Genomic DNA, 21,253 nt, shown 5'->3' with positions numbered 1-21,253 from the left:
TGACTCCATCTCCCGCAATTTTTGAATAATACTCCCTCCGTTCCGAATTACTTGTCTTGGATTTATCTAGATATCTAGACAAATCCAAGACAAATAATTCGGAACGAAGGGAGTAATCAGTAGGCGATCGCAAAGAAAGCCCTGAAACCACTTATGTTTTCTCCAGCATGTCTACGTACTAACTCACAAAGTCTCTGCGCAACAGCTAGCCTTGCTCATAACAACTGCTGAAGTGACATATTGCTGAAGCGATCTTCCCCTGTAGTAATTTCCTTGTTTTCCAATGGCAGTAGCTTCCCATCAGACCTAGGGAGCCACGCCATAGTGCTTGTTTCTCATACTCTGAGTCCTCACGTCTTGTTGCTAGCAGATCAGTAGATCAGGAAGGAAAAAACTACTTGTATTGATTTTGTAATACATGTCCATGTACTATACTCCTTTTGATCAACTCCACTGTTGGGGCTGGGGCTGGCTTGGTCATCCATCGCGGAGGAAATCAGGCGCGATGGCGACTTGCCGAGGCCTTAAGCGAAAAAACAAACCGGAGCAGCGGCTGAATCCACGGCAGCAGTTGTTTCTCGCGGCTGCAGGTAAGAAAGCGAGGTGGGTCAGGACGCCGCAAGCTCACGGAAACGACGGGTCGATGAGGCTGTGGCAGGCAGAGCCCGGCTCAAAAACGACGGCTTGAACGATGAGGAGTTAGGAGCAGGAACAAGGAGAAGCGAGAACCACTTAAATGGAGGATTCTATTGTATTTCTGCCTTTGTTCCGCATAAGAAAGGTCGCTACAAAGCTGGAGGCAGAGGCATGTTGCCAGAAACTTGAAAGCGGCGGCAAGCAGAATCATGATAACGGAGCGGCTCGACGCGCGGCGAGGTCGCGGGCGGCTCGATAGCTGCCGCGAGGCCACGACGGTGGCTCGGCGCAGGCGGGTCCGCCATGGAGCGGCGGCTGGCTGGTTGAGGCGAGGGAAACTTTGAAACAGAGTCACAGGGACGAGGCCGTGGGCGACTCGGCGTAGGACGAGGAAGGAGGAGTAAGGCGTCGACGGTCTGTGGCGCGGCCAGCGAGGGCGACTCTCTGCAGAAGTCCGACAGGACGGTGACCCACAAGCTGGGGCGGTACGAGGCCGAGATGACAACAGGCGATGTGAGTCCGTGCTCGAGGCCGCTGTGGCTCAGGGTCGAGGCGCCTTGACATGGGTGTGCAGGAGCCGGAGCCAGCGAGGGGCTTAGCAACTCTGGTGGCGCGACAGCGGCCTGAACCTTGGTCAGGGCAGAAGTGGATCAGGGCGGCTGAACGGGGCGTCTCCCACGGCGGCGAGGGAGACCGACCGCAGGCGGAGCAGCACGAGGCCCAGGCGGCGGGGCGTTGTAGCAGTAGCGGTCGACTCGGAGGTAGTCGACAGACTGAGGCCGCACCCGTGTCCACAACGGCCAAGGAGAAACGGGTCTGGTCAGCGCGAGATTGGAGACGGCTCGCAGTCGTCGCGCGCCAGACTGAAAACGGCTCGGAGATCAAATCCTCCTCCGAGCTGCCGTTGGTTTGACTTTTCCTCGTGCTAATGGATCAATGGATGGGTCACTTTTGCCTTCACGTCTGGAACCAGTAGCTATGGCTGATGGAGTAGCAGCAGTATCGCGACCGGTCAATTTCTTGGGAGTTGCATCGAACATGATATCTATGGCTGATGGAGTAGCAGCAGTATCGCGACCGGTCAATTTCTTGGGAGTTGCATCGAATATGAACACAAAAATCAGCAGACGCCTTCAATCGGCAAAACAGGCTGCAGTGATTTGTACAACTAGTAATCGGAGTCTCGGACACGCAGCAGAATCTTCAAATTTGATCTCGGCAGCTAGCAACTTTTACAGGGCCGCGTAGCAGCAAAGATCGATCTTCGGTTGACCTCGGAGTCAAAGCGTCGTAAATACATTGCTCGTATAGTAAACCTTGTCTCAGATTCGGCGTATTGAAACGACGACGGACAAATCGCGTGCAAGAGCGGCAGACAAACCAACCCTAATTCCTTTAAACCTTAAATCTCACAAATTTTCAAATCTGAACCGACAAACTTGACACTGATGCAAATCGGTTCAAACCAGCTTTTCTTCATCCAAAAAATTGTGAGCCCCTCGATCCCTAGGAGAGATCCCTCCAAGAACCCAACACCATCATGCGCAAGCCCCACGGTGGGCGCCAACTGTCGTGAAATTGTCACGACAGATGTCCTAGGTGTCAGGACTTAGTCACGAGGCCAACGCATTTATGTGGTAGCTTGAGAGGGGTTGAGCGGAATCGAGAGACGCAACATAAGACAAGAATTTAGACAGCTTTGGGCCCCGGGAAACATCATCCGGTAATAACCCTACATGCTGTTTGTGGCTAGATCTCATTATGCTCATGAAAGAGTCATCGGTAAGCCGGCTCTTTGTGTCTAGCCCTAGAGATTGTTTCTTCTTGCTTGTCCTTCTTTGGGGAGCCCTGCCCCTCTTTATATATGTTGAAGGGGCGGGTTACATGACTAGTCCTAGTAGGATTATGATTACTCTATTACAAGTGGAGTCCTAGTCTTGCTTCCTTTGTAGGAGAATATTCCTTATGCCTTTCCTCTTAAGCCGGCCCACCATAACATGAGATGGTCTTCTGGGCCTTGGGCCTTGTCATCCATCTGAAACACCCGCCGAGTCACTAATGAGCCGCCAAGATCGGGCGGGTTACCCGTGAGTCGCCAAGCTCCGGGCGGGTCACCAGTGAATCGCTAAGATCCATCCGGGTCATATATACATCCAGCCGGGTTACACCGCGGGGTATATCCCCGACAAGTACCATCTTATAAACCTCAGTGTTTCCCATTGTTTCCCTGCAACACATATAAGGTAGTTAGTCATCGGGTTAAGTAAGGGTTCGCATGCTATCAGTAAAATATGTTGATGATAAATAAGCACATTGCAGATTCATCAGATTAATTCAAGCCACATGGAAACCCATTTATCCAAACAAAGCATGATTAAGAACTAGGAAATATAGCACTTGTATATGTTTCTCATGTATTAAGTGCAGCCAAATTCGATTTATTTCTCACATGGTATACAATAACAGAATGCAGCCACATCAATTGAACATCGCATTGCAGAATTGAACCAATCAGTTAAATAAACACCACAACAAATGAACCAAACGTTAACTAAGCACCACATTGCACAAATATAACATACTCCTAATAGAAGATCAGACAGTTAACCAAACCAAGCATGCTTAACAACTTAGAAAATATAGCAATTGTATTTGTTTCTCATGTATTTAGTACAGCCAAATTCAATTTATTCCTCACACAGTATACAATAACAGAATGCAACCATAACAATTGAACATCGCATTGCAGAATTGAACCAAGCAGTTAACTAAACAGCACAACAAGTGAACCAAGCCACAACAAATGGACCAAGCAGTTAACTAAACACTAATTGAACAATATAACATACTCCTAATAGAAGATCAGACAGTTAACCAAACCAAGCATGCTTAACAACTTGGAAATATTGCACCCTAAAGAATTGAACATCACATTTGCAGAAATGAACCAAGCAGTTAATTGAACACCACATTGCACGACATATAGAACATATACACTATAGTAGAAGATTGCATGGTAAAAGTAGATAGCACAATTCACTAGAATTTGTTAAGGAAAGGCAGTAGCTAGCAAACTGAACATGGGTCCTTATAGTGAGCTAATAAGACAAGCTACTCCTCATTGTCGGAGATATCGACGATGATTGGCTCCTTAGACATGGAAGAGGGCGAGGCATCCGCATCGTGGGTGCCCTCGTTGTAGTGGTGAGTTGCTTGAGCCGCTCCAGGCACCAACCTGCTGGCTCTCGAGATGAAGTAAGCACGTGCACGCTGAGAAAACACCTCGTAGTCTTCATCGAAGGCACCGACAGGGGCCCCGAGAAAACGCCACGAACTGTCGTTTAAAGCATCCAACCGCGTCGCGGCATCTGCGCGCGAGGCGTCAACTGTGGCCTCGACAGCGAGGTGCTCCTCCAAGATCTAGGCGTCGGCACAAATGCCAGCCATCGCGACCTCATCCGTGTGTGCGGCAGCGATTTGCTTCTCCACTGCCAAATGCTCCTTGATGTCCTGGCTATACTGCGTGCACCATGGTTTAGTCCGGCGCTTATTTGGTGGAGGGGTCGGTGATTTGGATGGAAGGTGTCGCGCTCGCGCCGACGGACGGGGCATGTGGGATGTGGAAGGAGGAGGAGGATGGGGGTCGGGTGTGGATTACCTGCCTAGATAAGCGAGGGCGAGCAGTGTGAAGGAGGGTCGCTGATGACCCACAAGTATAGGGGATCTATCGTAGTCCTTTCAATAAGTAAGAGTGTCGAACCCAACGAGGAGCAGAAGGAAATGATAAGCGGTTTTCAGTAAGGTATTCTCTGCAAGTACTGAAATAAGTGGTAACAAATAGTTTTGTGATAGGATAAATTGTAACGAGCAACAAGTAAGAAAAGTAAATAAAGTGCAGCAAGATGGCCCAATCCTTTTGTAGCAAAGGACAAGCCGGAACAAACTCTTATAATAGGAAAAGCGCTCCCGAGGACACATGGGAATATCGCCAAGCTAGTTTTCATCACGTTCATATGATTCGCGTTCGATACTTTGATAATTTGATATGTGGGTGGACCGGTGCTTGGGTGCTGTTCTTACTTGAACAAGCATCCCACTTATGATTAACCTCTATTGCAAGCATCCGCAACTACAACAAAAGTATTAAGGTAAACCTAACCATAGCATGAAACATATGGATCCAAATCAGCCCCTTACGAAGCAACGCATAAACTAGGGTTTAAGCTTCTGTCACTCTAGCAACCCATCATCTACTTATTACTTCCCAATGCCTTTCTCTAGGCCCAAATAATGGTGAAGTGTTATGTAGTCGACGTTCACATAACACCACTAGAGGCTAGACACCATACATCTTATCAAAATATCAAACGAATCCCAAATTCACATGACTACTCATAGCAAGACTTCTCCCTTGTCCTCATGAATGAACGTAATTACTCACAAAGCATATTCATAATCAGAGGGGTAATAATATGCATATAGGATCTGAACATATGATCTTCCACCAAATAAACCAACTAGCATCAACTACAAGGAGTAATCAACACTACTAGCAACCTACTAGCACCAATCCCGGACTTTGAGACAAGAATTGGATGCAAGAGATGAACTAGGGTTTGGAGATGAGATGGTGCTAGTAAGGATGTTGATGGAGATTGCCCTCTCCCGATGAGAGGAGCGTTGGTGATGACGATGGTGATGATTTCCCCCTCCCGGAGGGAAGTTTCCCCGGCAGAACAGCTCTGTCGGATCTCTAGATTGGATCCGCCAAGGTTCCGCCTCGTGGCGGCGGAGTCTCGTCCCGAAAAGTTCTCTCTTATTTTTTTCTCATCGAAAGACTTCATATAGGAGAAGATGGGCATCGGAGAGCCACCAGGGGGCCCACGAGGTAGGGGGGCGCGCCCTAGGAGGGGCCCCCCCTCCCACCCTCGTGAGCAGGGTGTGCGCCCCCTGGCCTTCATCTTTAGCAAGGATTTTTCTTTATTTATTTTAAGATGTTCCATGGAGTTTCAGGACTTTTGGAGTTGCGCAGAATAGGTCTCTAATATTTTCTCCTTTTCCAGCCCAGAATTCCAGCTGTCGGCATTCTCCCTCCTTATGTAAACCTTGTAAAATAAGAGAGAATAGCCATAAGTATTGTGACATAAAGTGAAATAACAGTCCATAATGCAATAAATATCAATATAAAAGCATGATGCAAAATGGACGTATCAACTCCCCCAAGCTTAGACCTCGCTTGTCCTCAAGCGAAAAGCCGATAACAATAAATATGTCTTCATGTTTAGAGGTAGAGGCGTCGATAAAAATAAAATACGGACATGAAGGCATCATGATTATTCTCATAACAGCAACATATATAGATTTTGTCATATGATTACTTATGTTCAAGTGATGATCTATTCACAATGCAAAAGTATAAATCATAAACCTTATTGGGCTCTGACAAACTATAATTTCAGTCATTGAAGCAATTGCAATTTATCATAACATCGGAAAGAGTCTATGTCAGAGCTAAAAAGCAAGTCCACATACTCAACTATCATTTAGTCCTCCATAATTGCTAACACTCATGCGATACTTGTGGTTACGAAGTTTTAATCGGACACAAAGAAAGATAGGGGCTTATAGTTTTGCCCCACAACCTTTTACCTCAAGGGTAATGTCAACAATAATGGGTCATGCTCCCCTACATCCAATTAGATATATATATATATCATGTTCTTTCCAACATGCTGAGCTTGCCAAAGGATAAAATGAAAAAGAAAAGGTGAAGATCACCATGACTCTTGCAGGAGGTAGAAGATAATAATAAAGGATAGGCCCTTTGCAGAGGGAAGCAGAGGTTGCCATGCGCTTTTATGGTTGGATGTATAAAATCTCAATGCGAAAGAACGTCACTTTATATTGCCCCTTGTGATATGAACATTTATTATGCAGTCCGTCGCTTTTATTACTTCCACATCACAAGATCGTATAAAGCTTATTTCTCCCACACCAATCAATCATACATATTTAGAGCAATTTTTATTGCTTTGCACCGATGACAACTTACTTGAAGGATCTTACTCAATCCATAGGTAGATATGGTGGACTCTCATGGCAAAACTGGTTTAAGGATTTTGGAAACACAGGTAGTATTTCTACTTAGTGCTGAGAATTTGGCTAGCATGAGGGGGAAAGGCAAGCTCAACAAGTTAGAGGATCAATGACAACATACTTTATCTCAGATATAAGAAATACATAACTCATTACGTTGTCTTCCTTGTCCAACATCAACTCTTTAGCATGTCATATTTTAATGAGTGCTCCCAATCATAAAAGATGTCAATGATAATATATCTATATGTGAAACCTCTCTTTCCTTATTACTTCCTATTAATTGCAACAATGACCAAAGCTATGTCTGCCAACTCCCAACAACTTTTAATCATCATACTCTTTCTATGTGAAGTCATTACTCTCAATAAGATCAATATGAACTTTTTGTTTCTTTTTATTCTTTTCTCTTTTCTTTTATTCGCCCAAGATCATGGCAAAATAATCAAGCCCTTGACTCAACACTAATCTTTATTATATATAGCTCACGGACTCGATTACATAGAGAGATCATAAAGCAAAACTCAAAACTAGATCATGCCATAAACTTTATTCTACTAGATCAAGATACTACTAATAGGATCGAACTAAGAAAAATGGTAAAGATAAGAGTTGTGATTGTGATACGATATCGGGGCACCTCCCCCAAGCTTGGCAGTTGCCAAGGGGAGTGCCCATACCCATGTGATTATATCTCCTTTGTCGGTGAATAAGGTGGTGGTGATGTTGGCTTAGTTGATGGCTTAGGCTTCTCCCTTAATTTGCGCTTGAGGACGACATTTTGATCCCTCAGATCATCAATCTCCCACTCCAGGGTTAATATCTTTTTGCATAAGTCCTGCTTATTTTCCTGCAAGAGACAAAAAGGGATAAACTCGAACTTGGGTTTCTTTACCCTGTCAGGGAGACTTGACTTTTTGAATTCCACGTGCATGTCCCCAAGTTGAGGTAATGGTGCTTCATCTTCATCTGAGCTCATCTCCTCCTTCCCCTTGGGTTCATAGTCCTCTTCTTCCTCCGTGGTCCATCCATCGTGTTCCACATCTCCATAGACCTTTGGATTTGCTAAGTAATCATCCACATAGCTTTCTCCTTCCGAATCCTAGGAAGACATGTTGATTTAATCTGCAATGGGACAACTCGAAACGAAAACAGAGGATATTTGCGTGATACGGGAGTCAAAACCTTCGGGGGAATATATAATGAATTTTTACCGAGCAAAATACGTAACGTGCAAGAAAATGGAGTCCGGAAGGCACACGAGGTGCTCATGAGGTAGGGGGGCGCCCACCACCCTCGTGGGGCCCTCGTGTCCTTCTCGGATTGCTACTTATTTTTATATTTTTCTAAATATTCCAAAACGGAGAAATATTGCCTTAAAATTGTTTTGGAGTCGGTTTACTTACCGTACCACATACCTATTCCTTTTTGGAGTCTGAGACGTTCCGGAAAGTGTCCCTTATGTATTCCTCCAGGGTTACGGTTTCAATAATATTGGTTTCAACATTTATGGGATTACCTGAGATATAATGTTTAATTCTTTAATCGTTTACCACCTTCGGATTTGTGCCCTTGAAGTTGTTGATTTTTATGGCACTGGAACGATAAACCTCTTCGATAACATAGGGGCCTTCCCATTTAGAGAGAAGTTTGCCTGCAAAAAACCTTAAACGAGAGTTGTGTAGCAATACATAATCACCTACATTAAACTCACGCTTTTGTATCCTTTTGTCATGCCATCTTTTAAATTTTTCTTTAAACAACTTGGCATTTTCATAAGCTTGGGTTCTCCATTCATCAAGTGAGCTAATATCAAATAACCTCTTCTCACTGGCAAGTTTAAAATCATAGTTAAGCTCTTTAATAGCCCAATATGCCTTATGTTCTAGTTCGAGAGGTAAGTGACATGCTTTTCCATAAACCATTTTATACGGAGACATACCCATAGGATTTTTATATGCAGTTCTATAAGCCCATAATGCATCATCAAGTTTCTTGGACCAATTCTTTCTAGACCTATTAACAGTCTTTTGCAAAATTAATTTGAGCTCTCTATTGCTCAACTCTACTTGACCACTAGACTGTGGGTGATAAGGAGATGCAATTCTATGATTAACATCATATTTAGCAAGCATTTTACGGAAAGCACCATGAATAAAGTGTGAACCACCATCAGTCATTAAATATCTAGGGACTCCAAACCTCGGGAAAATAACTTCCTTAAGCATTTTAATAGAAGTGTTATGATCAGCACTACTAGTTGGAATAGCTTCTACCCACTTAGTAACGTAATCAACAGCAACTAAAATATGTGTGTATCCATTAGAGGCAGGAAAAGGTCCCATATAATCAAAGCCCCAAACATCAAATGGTTCAATAACAAGAGAATAATTCATAGGCATTTCTTGACGTCTACTAATATTACCAATTCTTTGACATTCATCACAAGACAAGACAAACTTACGGGCATCCTTGAAGAGAGTAGGCCAATAAAAACCAGATTGCAATACCTTATGTGCAGTTCTATCTCCAGCGTGGTGTCCTCCATAAGACTCGGAATGACACTTGCGTAGGATCTGTTCCTGTTCATGCTCAGGTACACAACGTCTAATAACACCATCTACTCCTTCTTTATAAAGATGTGGGTCATCCCAAAAGTAATGTCTTAAATCATAGAAAACTTTTTCTTTTGCTGGTATGTGAAGCTAGGTGGTATAAACTTAGCAACAATATAATTAGCATAATCAGCATACCATGGAGTACTACGAGAAGTACTTATAACATTTAATTGTTCATCAGGAAAGCTATCATTAATAGGTAGTGGGTCATCAAGAATATTTTCTAACCTAGACAAGTTGTCTGCAACGGGGTTCTCAGCTCCCTTTCTATCAACAATATGCAAATCAAATTCTTGTAGCAAGAGAACCCATCTAATAAGTCTAGGTTTAGCATCTTTCTTTTCCATAAGATATTTAATAGCAGCATGATCAGTTTGAATAGTTACTTTAGAATCAACAATATAAGATCTGAACTTATCACAAGCAAATACAACTGCTAAAAGCTCTTTTTCAGTAGTAGCATAATTTCTTTGAGCATTGTCTAGAGTCTTACTAGCATAATGAATAACATTTAATTTCTTATCAACTCTTTGCCCTAGAACAGCACCTACAGCATAATCACTAGCATCACACATAATTTCAAAGGGTAGGTTCCAATCAGGTGGCTGAACAACAGGTGCAGTGACTAATGCTTTCTTAAGTATTTCAAATGCTTCTACACAATCATCATCAAAGACAAATGGTATATCTTTTTGCAATAAATTAGTCAGAGGCCGAGAAATTTTTGAGAAGTCCTTAATGAACCTCCTATAAAATCCAGCGTGACCAAGGAAACTTCTTATACCTTTGATGTCCTTGGGACATGGCATCTTTTCAATAGCATCAACCTTGGCTTTATCAACTTCAATACCTCTTTCAGAAACTTTGTGCCCCAAGACAATACCTTCATTAACCATAAAGTGGCACTTTTCCCAATTCAAGACAAGATTAGTTTCTTCACATCTCTGCAAAACTCGATCAAGATTGCTCAAGCAATCATCAAAAGAGGAACCATAGACGGAAAAGTCGTCCATGAAAACCTCACAAATCTTTTCACAAAAGTCAGAGAATATAGCCATCATGCATCTTTGAAAGGTAGCAGGTGCATTACATAAACCAAAAGGCATACGTCTATAAGCAAAAGTACCAAAAGGGCATGTAAAAGTAGTCTTTGATTGATCTCTAGCCGACACAGGTATTTGAGAGAAACCAGAATAACCATCTAGAAAGCAATAGTGTGTATGTTTGCATAATCTTTCTAGCATTTGATCAATAAAAGGTAAGGGGTAATGATCTTTCTTAGTAGCTTTATTTAATTTGCGGAAATCAATTACCATCCTATAACCTGTGATAATTCTTTGTGGAATCAATTCATCTTTATCATTAGGAACAACAGTAATACCTCCCTTCTTAGGGACACAATGGACAGGACTTACCCACTCACTATCAGCAACGGGATAGATTATACCTGCCTCCAGAAGCTTTAGTATTTCTTTTCTTACCACTTCTTTCATTTTAGGATTCAGACGTCGTTGAGGATCACGAACTGGTTTGGCATCTGCTTCCAAATTTATTTTATGTTGACATAGAGTGGGACTAATGCCCTTAAGATCATCAAGAGTATATCCAATAGCAGCACGATGCTTCTTCAGAGTTTTCAATAATCTTTCTTCTTCATGCTCTGAAAGGTTAGCACTAATAATAACAGGATATATCTTCTTTTCATCAAGATAAGCATATTTAAGATTATCAGGCAAAGGTTTAAGCTCAAACACGGGATCACCCTTGGGTGGAGGAGGATCCCCTAAAATTTCAACAGGCAAATTATGTTGCAGAATAGGTTCCTGTTTAAAGAATACTTCATCTATTTCCCTTCTTTCATTCATGAACATATCATTTTCATGGTCTAGCAAATAGTGTTCTAAAGGATCACTAGGAGGTACGGCAATAGAAGCAAGACCAATAATTTCATCCTTACTAGGTAATTCTTCCTCACGATGTTGTTTACTAAATTTAGAGAAATTAAACTCATGAACCATATCATCCAAGCCAATAGTAACAACATTCTTTGTGCAGTCTATGGTAGCATTGACAGTATTTAAGAAGGGTCTACCAAATATAATGGGACAAAAGCTATCTTGTGGGGAACCAAGAACAAGAAAATCAGCAGGATATTTAGTTTTCCCACACAAGACTTCAACATCTCTAACAATTCCAATTGGTGCAATAGTATCTCTATTAGCAAGTTTAATAGTAACATCAATATCTTCTAACTCAACAGGTGCAATTTCATTCTTAATTTCTTCGTATAAGTCAATAGGTATTACACTAGCACTAGCACCCATATCACATAAGCCATGATAACAATGATCTCCTATTTTAACAGAAATAACAGGCACGCCTACCACAGGTCTATGTTTATCTTTATCACAAGGTTTAGCAATTCTAGCAGTTTCACCTTCGAACTGAATAACATGCCCATCAATATTATCAGACAAGAGATCTTTAACAATAGCAATATTAGGTTCTACTTTAACTTGCTCAGGAGGTGTATAAGTTCTAATATTGCTTTTACGAACAACAGTTGAAGCTTTAGCATGATCCTTTATTCTAACAGGGAAAGGTGGTTTCTCAATATAAGAAGTAGGAACAATAGGATCATTATAAGTGACAGTCTTTTCTTCAACTTTAATAGGTGCAGCTACTTTTACTTCTATGGGAGGATGATATTTAAACCACTTCTCCTTAGGGAGATCAACATAAGTAGCAAAAGATTCACAGAAAGAAGCTACTATCTCAGAGTCAAGTCCATATTTAGTGCTAAACTTACGGAAAATATCGGTGTCCATAAAAGATTTAACACAATCAAACTTAGGTGTCATACCTGACTCCTTACCTTCGTCGAGGTCCCAATCTTCAGAGTTGCGTTTAATTCTATCCAATAAATTCCATCTGAATTCAATAGTCTTCATCATAAAAGAGCCAGCACAAGAAGTATCGAGCATGGTGCGATTGTTATCAGAAAGCCGAGCATAAAAACTTTGCATAATTATTTCTCTCGAGAGCTCATGATTGGGGCATGAATATAACATTGATTTAAGCCTCCCCCAAGCTTGAGCGATGCTTTCTCCTTCGCGAGGCCAGAAATTATATATATAATTGCGATCACGATGAACAAGATGCATAGGGTAATACTTTTGATGAAATTCCAGCTTCAATCTTTTATAGTCCCATGATCTCATATCATCACATAGCCTATACCATATCAATGCGTCTCCCTTCAAAGATAAAGGGAAGACCTTCTTCTTAGCAACATCATCGGGTATACCTGCAAGCTTAAATAATCCACAAACTTCATCCACATATATTAAGTGCTCATCAGGATGCTTTGTTCCATCTCCTGTAAAAGGGTTAGCTAGCAGTTTTTCCATCATACCCGAAGGAAATTCAAAAGGAGTTTCATTTTCAATAGGTTCAGTAGGTTGAGGAGCAACTCTTTGCTCTACTGGACGGGGTGAAGATACCCCGAACAAGCCCCTCAGAGAATTACTTTCCATAGTAACAAGTGACAGTAAATTTCAGCACACTATATAAATTTTTCCTTACCAAATTCCACCTACCAAAGGCGCTACACTCCCCGGCAACGGCGCCAGAAAAGAGTCTTGATGACCCACAAGTATAGGGGATCTATCGTAGTCCTTTCGATAAGTAAGAGTGTCGAACCCAACGAGGAGCAGAAGGAAATGATAAGCGGTTTTCAGCAAGGTATTCTCTGCAAGTACTGAAATAAGTGGTAACAGATAGTTTTGTGATAGGATAAATTGTAACGAGCAACAAGTAACAAAAGTAAATAAAGTGCAGCAAGGTGGCCCAATCCTTTTGTAGCAAAGGACAAGCCGGAACAAACTCTTATAATAGGAAAAGCGCTCCCGAGGACACATGGGAATATCGTCAAGCTAGTTTTCATCACGTTCATATGATTCGCGTTCGATACTTTGATAATTTGATATGTGGGTGGACCGGTGCTTGGGTGCTGTTCTTACTTGAACAAGCATCCCACTTATGATTAACCTCTATTGCAAGCATCCGCAACTACAACAAAAGTATTAAGGTAAACCTAACCATAGCATGAAACATATGGATCCAAATCAGCCCCTTACGAAGCAACGCATAAACTAGGGTTTAAGCTTCTGTCACTCTAGCAACCCATCATCTACTTATTACTTCCCAATGCCTTCCTCTAGGCCCAAATAATGGTGAAGTGTTATGTAGTCGACGTTCACATAACACCACTAGAGGCTAGACAACATACATCTTATCAAAATATCAAACGAATACCAAATTCACATGACTACTCATAGCAAGACTTCTCCCTTGTCCTTAGGAACGAACGTAATTACTCACAAAGCATATTCATGTTCATAATCAGAGGGGTAATAATATGCATATAGGATCTGAACATATGATCTTCCACCAAATAAACCAACTAGCATCAACTACAAGGAGTAATCAACACTACTAGCACCAATCCCGGACTTTGAGACAAGAATTGGATGCAAGAGATGAACTAGGGTTTGGAGATGAGATGGTGCCCGTGAGGATGTTGATGGAGATTGCCCTCTCCTGATGAGAGGAGCGTTGGTGATGATGATGGTGATGATTTCCCCCTCCCGGAGGGAAGTTTCCCCGGCAGAACAGCTCTGCCGGAGCTCTAGATTGGATCTGCCAAGGTTCCGCCTCATGGCGGCAGAGTCTCGTCCCGAAAAGTTCCCTCTTATTTTTTTCTCATCGAAAGACTTCATATAGGAGAAGATGGGCGTCGGAGAGCCACCAGGGGGCCCACGAGGTAGGGGGGCGCGCCCTAGGGGGGCGCCCCCACCCTCGTGAGCAGGGTGTGGGCCCCCTGGCCTTCATCTTAGGCGAGGATTTTTCTTTATTTATTTTAAGATGTTCCGTGGAGTTTCAGGACTTTTGGAGTTGTGCGGAATAGGTCTCTAATAATTGCTCCTTTTCCAGCCCAGAATTCCAGCTGCCGGCATTCTCCCTCCTTATGTAAACCTTGTAAAATAAGAGAGAATAGCCATAAGTATTATGACATAAAGTGAAATAACTGTCCATAATACAATAAATATCGATATAAAAGCATGATGCAAAATGGACGTATCAGTCGCCGGCGAGGAGGCGGCGGCGCTGCAAGCAAGGAATGAAGGTTTCAACTTGGAAACGAATGCGGAAAGAGGGGAAATGTGGCTTTTGGTAAGGGGGGCAGGGAGGTAGATATTTCCGCAGAAGCCGAAAGTTTGGAATCGCTTTAGACAAAAAACTGGCGCGCAAAGTGTCATCAGACACGGTCCGAAGATATTTTATGCTGCATCTCACACGGTTGGTTATAATAAACTATGTGGGATCTACTTGATTTTTGGTCTTGATTTGAATTACATAATGGGGTCACAGCGGCCATGGACGGTGTTTGAATTGCTAGACCTTTTATCTACAGTGATCATAAAAGAATTGGAATTATTCACGGTTCGTTTGGACATTTTTATGCATTAAGCGAGTTTTCAATGCATTTATGTGCATAATTCAAATTTAAACTACATGCACATGCTCCAGTACATATAAATTCTTTGAAAAATCAAATCTTTGTCCTTGGGTGCATGCTTAGGTCCCATGCAAGAAATGGAAATGAATTTCAAACACCATGGCACTGTTGATTGGCGGCAAAACATTGAGATGCCTAGTTTTGGAATTCTAGTAAATCCAAAACGCGTCTGAAATTCATAAAACTTGGCATGCTATCATGGAGCGTCATCAACATGCCGTGGTAAAAAATTTGTCGCATTTGGGGAAGGTTTGGGTATGTGCTTCTCACAAACCGGAGCTTCTCACAACAAGCATGATGGTTTTCGGTAGGGAACATCCCACCTTTGGGGATGAAACGATATCCATTGCCTCTTATTGCTTTCAAATTTTTTTTCTCGTGTCAACATAGAACAACATGACTATTGTGTGAATTTTTGTGATTTTTCGGGGATCGTTTGGACATATTTATGCATTAACTGAGTTTTCAATGCATTTATGTGCATAATTCAAATTTGAACTACATGTGCATGCTCCAGTGCATATAATCTGGTTGAAAAATCAAATCTGTGTCATTGGGTGCATGCTTAGGTCCCATGCAAGAAATGGGAATGAATTTCAAACACCATGGCATCATTAATTGCCGACAAAACATTGAGATGCCTGGTTTTTAAATTCAAGTAAATCCAAAACTTGTCTAAAATTCATGAAACTTGGCATGCTATCATGGAGCGTCATCAACATGTCGTGGTACAAATTTTGTCCCATTTGGGGCAGGTTTGGGTATATGCTTCTCACAAACTGGAGCTTCTCATAACAAGCATGATGGTTTTCGGTAGGGAACGTCCCACCTTTGGGGACGAAACGATATCCATTGCCTCTTATTGCTTTCATGTTTTTTTCTCGTGTCAACATAGAACAACAGGAGTGTTGTGCGAATTTTTGTGATTTTTCGGGGTTCGTTTGGACAGTTTTATGCATCAACTGAGTTTTCAATGCATTTATGTGCATAATTCAAATTTGAACTACATGTGCATGCTCCATTGCATATAAATTGGTTGAAAAATCAAATGTGTGTCCTTGGGTGCATGCTTAGGTCCCATGCAAGAAATGGGAATGAATTTCAAACACCAGGGCACCATTGATTGCCGGCAAAACATTGAGATGCCTGGTTTTTAAATTCTAGTAAATCCAAAACTCGTCTGAAATTCATGAAACTTGGCATGCTATCATGGAGCGGCATCAACATGCCATTGTACAAATTTTATCCCATTTGGGGTAGGTTTGGGTATATGTTTATCACAAACCAGAGCTTCTCACAACAAGCATGATGGTTGTCTATAGGGAACGTCCCACCTTTGGGGACAAAACGATATCCATTGCCTCTTATTGCTTTCAAGTTTTTTTCTCGTGTCAACATAGAACAACATGAGTGTTGTGTGAATTTTTGTGATTTTTCGGGGTTCGTTTGGACATTTTTATGCATTAACTGAGTTTTCAATGCATTTATGTGCATAATTCAAATTTGAACTACATGCGCATGCTCCAGTGTATATAGATTGGTTGAAAAATCAAATATGTGTCCTTGGCTGCATGCTTAGGTCCCATGCAAGAAATGAGAATGAATTTCAAACACCGTAGCACCGTTGATTGCTGGCAAAACATTGAGATGCTTGCTTTTTAAATTCTAGTAAATTCAAAACTCGTCTGAAAGTCATGAAACTTGGCATGCTATCATGGAGCGGCATCAAGATGACGTGGTACAAATTTTGTCCCATTTGGGGCAGGTTTGGGTATATGCTTATCACAAACCAGAGCTTCTCACAACAAGCATGATGGTTTTCGATAGGGAACGTCCCACCTTTGGGGGAAAAACGATATCCATTGCCTCTTATTGCTTTCAAGTTTTTTTCTCGTGTCAACATAGAACAACAGGAGTGTTGTGTGAATTTTTGTGATTTTTTAGGGTTCGTTTGGACATTTTTATGCATTAACTGAGTTTTCAATGCATTTATGTGCATAACTCAAATTTGAACTACATGCGCATGCTCTAGTGTATATAGATTGGTTGAAAAGTCAAATCCGTGTCCTTGGGTGCATGCTTAGGTCTCATGCAAGAAATGGGAATGAATTTCAAACACCAGGGCACTGTTGATTGCCGGCAAAATATTGAGATGCCTGGTTTTTAAATTCTAATAAATCCAAAACTCGTCTAAAATTTATGAAACTTGGCATGCTATCATGGAGCGGCATCAACATGCCGTGCTACAAATATTGTCCCATTTGGGGCAGGTTTGGGTATATGCTTCTCACAAACCGGAGCTCCTCACAACAAGCATGATGATTTTCGGTAGGGAACGTCCCACCTTTGGGGATGAAACGATATCCATTGCCTCTTATTGCTTTCAAGTTTTTTTCTCGTGTCAACATAGAACAACTGGAGTGTTGTGTGAATTTTTGTGTTTTTTCGGGGTTCATTTAGACATTTTTATGCATTAATTGAGTTTTCAATGCATTTATGTGCATAATTCAAATTTGAACTACATGTGCATGCTCCAGTGCATATAGATTGGTTAAAAAAACAAATCTGTGTTCTTGGGTGCATGCTTAGGTCCGATGCAAGAAATGGGAATGAATTTCAAATACCAGGGCAGCGTTGATTGCCGGCAAAACATTGAGATGCCTGATTTTTAAATTCTAGTAAATCCAAAACTCGTCTGAAATTCATGAAACTTGGCATGCTATCATGGAAGGGCACCCGACATGCTATGGTATTTTTGTGTCCACTTCGAGAGAAGGCGCACTCAAATAATGACAGCCAACAAAGGCGGTGGCGCACCCTATGGCTCCGCACCCCTGTCGACCTCCTCCACGCCCACAAGCTCTGCCATGGCTATCGCCAAAGCTTGGATGTGTTCTCCCAGATCCTCGGCAGTCACCATGGCCCAATCAAAGGCCTTATTGCGGGCAAGTTCCGTTCCAATGGCAAGGAGCGAGCCAAGCTTGACGAGTGGTTCCGATCCTGCGCCATAGATCAGCTCGAGAAGCTAAGTTATAATGATGGGCATATGAGCTTGCTGCCAATGTCCGCGCTCCGCTTCGCGCCCACGCTACGCCTCGCCAAGTTCATGAACTGCCATTCCCCCCTCCCCTTAATGACGCGCCCGCTCTTTTCTACCACGACCGAAGCACCTCGAGCTCGTCGCCGTCCGCATCCCAAAGGATGACATGGAGCGCCTGCTCTGCCGCTGTACTGCACTCGAGTTCCTTCATCTCCAGGCGATGAATTGGTCGAGTACCTTCACATCACCTCCAGGACTCTCCGCACTATTTATGTGTGTTGCTGGTGCTGCAACGAGAGATCACAAAAGGTGGACCACAATATGGTCATCCAGGACACACCTTCACTTGAGAGATTACTTGTAGTTGATCAACAAGGTCCAACAAGAATCAATGTCATTTTTGTGCCGAAATTGAAAGTGGTGGGCTACTCGTCTGTTAAATACTGCAACTTTCAGGTACAACAGTCGCCTTATATACCTATCCTTCTTGATATCAACATTATTTCTAATTTTGAAGATGTATGTTTGTCTGTCATCCAGCGAAGCTTCACCCAGACTTTGGGCACAGTGAAGGTCTTGGAACTAGAATCTGTCGTCCCCAACCTAGACCAAGTTTTCAGTTGCCTGAGATGCTTTCCGTGCCTGAAGAAGCTGTATATCGAGGTGATGTTCCTTTCCTGTTAAATGTTAACCATAAGGGAGTTCAATTTTTTGCACCTTTTCCCAAGTTTACAATGACTATGTACTACGATTTTTGAAGGAATTTTGGAGGATTTTAGGACATACACCCCACCCCATATTGGTTGCTTCATTCATATGGTTACAATCGTCCATAAGAATTTCTCCTTTGGATTCATCTGTACTAGTTTTCTCAGGGAATCTTTCATCCAATCCAACCTCTTGTGAAGAAGGCTACATGTTTCTAGATTGTAACCAAATTAATGCCCATGTTAATCATGACAGATCGAAGATGGCACGTTGGTGCATTTTACAAATCTTGCAAACCAAATGGGCGTGTAGCAGTGTTCAAAACTGCATGTAGGCACTAACACGTTCTCTTCTTTTGCAGTGCATATTAGGCCCGGTGGAAGATATTGATAAAGACAATCACATTGAATGCCTGGATCTGCATCTCTCAAATATTACTTTGAACTCTTACAAAGGGACCCCACCGAAGATTACACTCGCCATGTTCTTTCTTGCCAGAGCAAAGGTGCTGAGGGTACTGAGGTTGAACACGCATTTAGTTAGGAAAAATCAATGGTATGATTATCAGAGGCGGCTGGTACTGCGGAATGGAAGTGCCTCCAAAAATGCCAAACTTCATATTAGAAGAGCATATGGCAAAGCAACTGGAAGTTATTGTGTCAAACCCATACATGACTTGTCAGCGGCTGATCCCTTTTTAGAAATGACGCAGCTTGCAATGTTTGAATTTGGGTGTTGTGATCTTTGAACTTGAACCTTGCAATATTTATGGTATTTGTTATATTGAACCATTTTTGTTCTCTTGTCTCAACGCAAACAGTTCATCCGGGTGAACCGCATGCCGTATATCGCACACACCTTGATCTGGCTGACCGTTTCTTTTGTGTTGCCTAATCACAAACAGTTCATTCGAGTGAACTGTATGCTGTACATCGCACACACCTTGATCTAGCTAACCGTTTCTTTTGTGTTTTGCCTAATCACAAACAGTTCATCCGAATGAACTGTATGATGTACATTGCACACGCCTTCATCAGGCTGCCCGTTTCTTTTGTTCCGCCTCATCGCAAACGTTTCATTGGACTGAACCGTATGCCCTGGATTGCACACGCAACTAAAATCTGAACCGTGTTTGATGCATCCTTCATTGAAAACGTTTTGCACCTTTTTTGACGGGTTTTTACATCCCCGTTTGTGATTAATGCATTGCACACAGTTTCGTGAAAGGGTCTCTAATCGTAGTGTCGTGTTAGCAGCATCCTGCAGTAATGACACTTTGCATCTGGGTAGAACATGCAGGTAACCAAAACACCAGTACCTATGTTGCTAGTTAGCAAGGCTGGAGCAGATGCAAGCGAACACACTAACAGGTATTCACTCAACCTGGCTGAGTCAAGTCACAGATGCAAAATAACGAAAATAGATGAAGATAACCAAACAACCCCTCCGAGAATGCAAGCACGTGTGTGGCTGTGAGCTGTGTAAGAGAAAGAACGAGTTGAAACCTGGCGGTCATGATCATGCCAATCAAGCGGCCGGGGGGGGGGGGTGATCCCCGCGCGAGATCAGTCGGCTGATTCCTAAGAGCATCTCCAGCCGCGCCCCCAATAGGTCTCCCAGGCCACTTTTTCGGCGCCGGCGCCAAAAAATGGCCCAGTCGCGCCCCGAGGAGCCCGTTTTCCACCGGATTGGGCCGAAATTGACGCCGGCATACCCAACTCGAACCCGGCACGCTGGGGGTCGCCTGGGGGCGCCGGACGGGCCGTTTTTGGCGTGAACTGTGATGGGCCCGCCCTGTCAGCGACGCGCCGCTTCATCGTCCACATCGCCTCGTTTCCCGCGGGAATCAATGCCAAAGCTGCCGCGCTGCCGCGCCGTCGCCTCCATTGATGACGCGCCTGCCGCGATGCAGCGCGCCGGTCAGCATGCCCATTGATGCCGCGCAGTGAAGCATCGCGTCGCCCAGCGCCACAGCCGCCCGCCACGCGTCGCCTGGCATGCGCCTCCCGCCGCCCGAGCTCCGGCTATAAAAGTCGCCCGCCTCGCCGGTGAACGCCACACTGCAGCACATCGCATCCCCCCCCCCGCGCCTCGCACACTCCACTCCCCCCCCCCCCGCCGACGAGCAATGGCAGCGCGGTACCCAGGCGATTTCGCGGCGAAGAACGGCTTCGGCCGCCGCCACCTCCACGAGTGGGAGGCGCGCCTCCTTTTTGAGGCCGACTACCCGGCTCCCCCGGACATGAGGGTGCCGGGCGCGTGGCGTTTGAGCGTTGGCGGCGTGCCGGTGCCACCCGCTCCCACCGGGGCGGACCGGCGGGCAGAGATCGCCCGCATTAGGTCGTCGCTGGCGGAGGAGCAGCGGCGAACGCCGGCGTAATCCCCCGACAACAGCGCATTCTGGACGATCTATTTCGACCGCCGCCGCGACGGCCTGATCACCTCCATCAACGGCGTCGTGCCTCGCGGCCGCCACAACGTCGAAGGGCGGCGCGAGTGGTGGGGGGTGCCCGGCCGCACCCTCGAGCACGTCCTCGACTACATCGAGGCCGGCAACACGCCGCGCCTCGAGTA

Source organism: Triticum aestivum, chromosome 1A (assembly GCF_018294505.1).
Source record: "Triticum aestivum cultivar Chinese Spring chromosome 1A, IWGSC CS RefSeq v2.1, whole genome shotgun sequence".
NCBI lineage: Eukaryota > Viridiplantae > Streptophyta > Magnoliopsida > Poales > Poaceae > Triticum > Triticum aestivum.
The sequence above is the reverse complement of the archived record's forward strand: the minus strand, read 5'-3'. Positions refer to the sequence as shown.